At 28.7% G+C, this 5,583-nt stretch overlaps 1 long non-coding RNA gene across 1 annotated transcript; it reads right to left on the reverse strand.

Annotated features, from left to right (window-relative positions):
• Positions 1-1,579: 1,579 nt before the first annotated feature.
• On the reverse strand, positions 1,580-4,355 carry LOC142329067 (uncharacterized). Its single transcript, XR_012757421.1, has 4 exons — positions 4,263-4,355; positions 3,837-3,921; positions 3,321-3,463; positions 1,580-1,735 (listed from the first exon to the last, which is right to left on the reverse strand). It is a non-coding gene; the product is annotated as an uncharacterized LOC142329067 (long non-coding RNA).
• Between the last annotated feature and the right edge of the window lie 1,228 nt (positions 4,356-5,583).

Here is a 5,583-nt window from a genome sequence, read left to right on the forward strand (position 1 = left end):
AAAGTATCCTCATCACTAAATAAAATATTATTAAGATTGTTTTCAATGTGGTGATTATCTCTGCAGCAAACTGATATAATTGGCGGCAATCATTTGGTTTAATGTGAAGAAGCAGCTTTAATGTATTCTTGCAAATGGAGCGCTTATGACCGATGTCATGAACAGTTGAAAAAGGAGGAATCTTCAGTCCATAACTAGATCGCGTAATAGACTTATCTGCAAGTGAATGTATCGCTTACTCTATGCACAGTCTCTTAACTAACTGAAACCTTCTGATGATTTCCAGTTTGTGAAACCCATCTTCTAGTCTCCAATTTGTATCCTTGGAATACAATAGATTTGGATGTAGGAGAATTGACTTTCAGTTCAGTTCATACAAGCCGTTGAACATGCATAACTGATTGAAAGCAAAGCATAAACTGAACATTTTTTGTGGGGGGTCTGCATCTTGATGGACTACAATTGTCTTCAATTCGGTTTGTCTGGACATGTATATTCTATTGACTCTGAGAGTATACTGAACAAATCTTTGAGAGATATTCTGTCGTTTGAGCCTACATTTAAGAGATAACAGTGACTGTTTTCTTGTAGGCCATTAGTTTTGGAGAGAGTTTTTTAGATTTTTTATGCTCGTGAACGAAGCTACGTTTTATTACTCATGCTTGTTAGTTCTAATTTGCATGTTAATAAGTATTTTGAGTATTATTAAGGTATTAATCTGAAACTGATAGTCAAACTTTAACCCTAATATAGAATCATTAATTAAAATTAAATGTAAAAAAATCCTATTTAGAGAATAAAAACTAGAATTCAGATTTTTATAGGAAGAAAAAATGAAGAGGTTAATGAATCAGTTTTTCTCCAAGGGAAGTAATTTTGTTTTAATTGTTTTAAAACAAATTTTAACTTTTCCCTTTTATAAAACAATGCAAAATTTATTTTTATTTGTGATTATAGGCTCAGGTTATGTCATTTGAACACTTGTCCAAAATTCTACTTACCATTTGATCTCGATGTATTTAATAAATACTATATGTTAATTAATTCTTAACATTATATCTTGTGGTTTGTCAAGAGCTTGACAAAACCACACAGTCAAACTCCTGGCCAGCATAGTTGTACAGTCCAAATATTCACCATGTTTTTTGTTTTTTTTTATGTAATATTCTTTTAAACAATTGATTGTTAAACTTTTTCACCCACCACTCACATTGAGAATCAAAACGTTTCTAGCCTAAAACTTACCATCTGTTAAAAATAATAATTGCAGTTCTCTTAAAAACAGCAACTGCAATTGTTTTAAAACGTGGCATATCCTATTTCTGAGTTGAATGTTACACTTTAAATGAGAGCAATTAAAATGCATATTTAATTGTATAGCTATATAACTATATATATATATATATATATATATATCTACATTCATTCTATTTTTTTCAGGAGAGCAGAAAAACCTTTGAAATTGAATTAACAGAATGTAGTATAACAGTTATATCATAAATTTAATCTAAGATTTCTAATTACCTGTATTTAAGATAAATTCTTTTTTTCATCTATTACTTGCTTAGAAGATTTCTTACAATTCAAAAAACATGTAGGTTATGTCAAACAATGGTGATCGGCTACATAGGGCCTTTTGAACTTGGATGTTTTAGTTATAGTTGAAAAATATGCTTTGAAAAACATCTGTCTGCCTAGAAACTTAATTTTGCCTGCTCTTTTCTTGAACTGAAACCTAATACAAGTGTTCATGATATTATTAGGTTTATATTATAAAATGTTTTTTCTGAATTATTGAAATTACTAGGAAACAAAATAATTGTAGAGATAGAATGTAAAGACGTTACTTACAACAAAACAATTTCATTTTTTTAGATAACAGTACAAAAATACATTATAAGAAATATTTAATTGGTTAATTACCATTAGGTTTACAAACTAAAAATAAACTAATGAATAACTATTGCTTCATTAGTACACTGAAAATATAAAAACATTCTTAAAAATTAAAGACAAAAAAAAATATAGTAACATTACAAGAGATATTTAATTAGTTTCTTATCCTACTGACTTGTATTATAACTAATCAGACTTTTATAAACAAAAAATTAAACTTTGTATTGAATTATTATAATAAGGTTTGCTAACTAAAAATAAAACTAATGAATAACTGTTGCTTCATTAGTATATTGTGAAAATATAAAAACGCTCTTAAAAGTTTAAAGTAACAGTTCTATACATTATAGTTTTACATAAATGTACAGTATAATATTATTTTATTAAAAATATTAATTTGTTGACACCTGTCTTTAAATTTTTTTTAAATTTCTTTTTACCTTAACATGTTCTATTGCGCTCCTCTTTTTCTGCATAACTGAATGGAAGGCCATCATAGAAGGGCCAAAAATCTTTATCTATAACTTCTTTAAGCTCCTGGAGATTTTGATTTTTTTTTGTGTCATTTATTGGGACTTGCCTCTTTTTTTTATAATCTCTCTTTTGCTTCTTTTCTGTTATTTTATCAGTCTGTCCATCTAATTCATCAATTGATTCTCCATTCTCACTTATCTTATTGAGTTGTCCTGATCTGGAAACCCATCTTTTAAATGTATCCTCTCGAAGATCAAGTGTCTAAAAAAAAAAATTCTACATACCCTTATCTTCTCTCGAGCATCATTTTCCAGTAGGTTGTCATGTCCCTCGAATTTCACGTTTTTGAGATGTGTGGAGCTTCTTCTTTTAATAATGGGCCTTGAATTAACTAAAATTGTCACAAATGTTTGTTTTTCTTCCCATGAGGTAGGACTATGCCAAAAATGATTAAATATTTTCTGTTGCTTGGTATCAGATAACGTAGTGCACAAAAAAGTTTGATTCGTTCTTTTCGAAGGTTCGGGTAATAAGACACGGTTACATCTACCTTTTAGGGATCTAGCTTCCTTTACAAGTGTTCCTACAACCTGTCTTCCAACTCTTTTATCTCCTAAATACTGTTTTCCTGAAGCTCTATGTTTTTTGTTTTTTTAAATTTATGTTTCATGTTTTTTATCTCGGCAATACTTAATTTTTTGGCTTTCTAACCTTATTTACTTCCTCACAAGAGGTGCTAGTCGCAGTAGGAATATTTGACCCAACTTCCTCATTAATAACAGTCAATTCAATACTAGGTCTTTCAGAACTTACCTAAGAGTCAATCATTGATGAAATAGCTCTTGAATTATTGTTTGGTGTGTTATTTCAGACAACTATATCAATAAACTCTAGCTGGTCTTGTGAATATTCATTATTAGAATCTAAAAATATATAGACAGCAGTGTTACCTGAAATCGGTATCAACGAATTACAAAAAAGGATTCTATCTTCATTGGCCTCATCAAAAGAAGATACATTTTGTTGAACTAATTCGATACTGGCATTTGCACCTACCGCTGCTTTCAATATACCTTCAACTGATCTGGGGTACCTGAAAGAAAAAATCATAAAAGCTAATAATATGGTAGTGAACAAAAATTTATGAATGTTGGAATTTTATTTTATTGACAGAGCTACCAGATATTATTTAACCGATTTATATTGCTTACTTTATAGCATAGGATCGTGATGATCCTATGCTATAATCCTAGACCGAATGCCTTGCGTGATGCAAGGCATTCAGCATGTTAGATGTGCAAAGTGCACATCTAAAAAAAAGTAATTATCAAGAAATTATCAACTTACTAGAACATATTACCAATTTTAAATTTATTAAAATAAAGTTAAAGGATAGATTCAATTTAGTGTGTAAAAATGGCTGCAAAGACTGCAATTAAAAAAATCTTTTAAACATCAAGACTTACCAGTTTTGTCTAAAGGACAGGAGCTCTGGACTGCTTCTGTTTCAATTTCATTAACAAATTCATCCTTTTTTTGCCCCTTGGGTTTCTAGAAAAAGAACATAATACAATAAAATCATTAACAAAAAAATGTGTAATGAATTTTCTATTATAAGATACTTTAGGTTATAAGGGAAAATGTAACCATAACAGATGTTTAATCGGAGTACTAAAAGTTATTTCTAAAGAATCTTAAAACAAATTCTGCTTATAGGTCAATACCTTAAGCAAAATTACATAATTAGGGAAAAAATTAATTATTACAAATTTCATATGGTATCATTAATGGTTTTCGTAAATAATCAATGAAAATGATAGCTAAATTTAGTACATCCTAACCTTAAATTGAATTATACAAGTTATATTAAAAAGGAATTGAAATTAACTTACCAGTAAATTTTCTTGTTGCTAAGCTCAGTAGAAGTTCCCCACAACTAAAAATGGGATTACTTATTCATATTTTCAAAACCACAGTTAAATCTACATAAAAAACAAAAAACCATTAACCACATGTGTTAATCACATTAATACAAGTACAAACAGCTGATTGCATGAAATCTCTTAAGTAACATCTGGTTCACATAACATAGTTCACCCTAAGCCATCTACATAACGATATCAAATAGAGAAAAATTCCCATGTGGATTAATGTTACACAAGAGGTTTCTAAAGTTGAGAAATATTCAGTTTTTACCTAGGAGATTTCTTTTTTTCACCACATAGACTTGTAGAGTTTGAAAAGCTGATTCCAGTGATATACAACTCAAAATTGATTTTTGAGGCACATAGGAGGTTTCACAGAATGAATGATGATATATAATTATATAACAGCAGTGATAGCGTATTCAGTATATAACAATACAATTATTAAAACAAAGCTTTCAATTGAAAAATATTTTAGTAGGTATTTAATTTTAATTTGAAATATCAGAAAACAGTTTATGCCGTTACCTTCCTATTAGCCATCACCTTCCTAGACAGCTTGAATGCCTCCAATTTTCAAAGGGGGCATTATCGCCCCCTTTGAGAACAAATGTTTTAAACTAATTTTTTTTAATTAGGTACAAAATCTTCAACATTGAACATTGTAATTAAAATTCTAAAGGTTCTGTTGTTTTTCTTTCTGGATTTCTTATTTACTGTTACTGCCAAAAAGTGTTACGTGCTCTAAATACATATTTGTATATTTACAACTTTTATAAGATTTTTCCTAAGAAATTCTATAGGTCTTTCGAACAGTAATGAACTTCAGCTGGTTTTTTAGTGTTAAGATAATGTTTATAAACACTTCATAATGTTTTAAATTATAAACTGTCATAGAATTATATAATCCAACAGAAGTAAATGGAACACAAATGGTGAGTAGATGGTTATATTAATATTGGCAATGTTTAACATTGTCTTTGAAATTATGTTTTAAATTATATTAAAAATGACTATGTAAAGGCAATCATTATTTCAAAAAAATGTTTTTCAATGTTTATTCATTGTAATGAAATGTTTTTAAATGAAATTCTTTTCTTGAAGATGCTTTTACAGATAAGATATTGCACAGGAAGATACAACTCTGAATGAGTTACAACTCAATGAATGATACAACTCTGAATGTACTATATTGTTTGTTTTGAAGAAGCCACTGTAGTTATAATTTCAAGTCATAAGAGTTCTTGAGAAAATTGTTGAATTTTTGATAAAGTTATTTTCATCCTAA

Source organism: Lycorma delicatula, chromosome 8, assembly GCF_047948215.1.
Source record: "Lycorma delicatula isolate Av1 chromosome 8, ASM4794821v1, whole genome shotgun sequence".
Taxonomy (NCBI): Eukaryota; Metazoa; Arthropoda; class Insecta; order Hemiptera; family Fulgoridae; genus Lycorma; species Lycorma delicatula.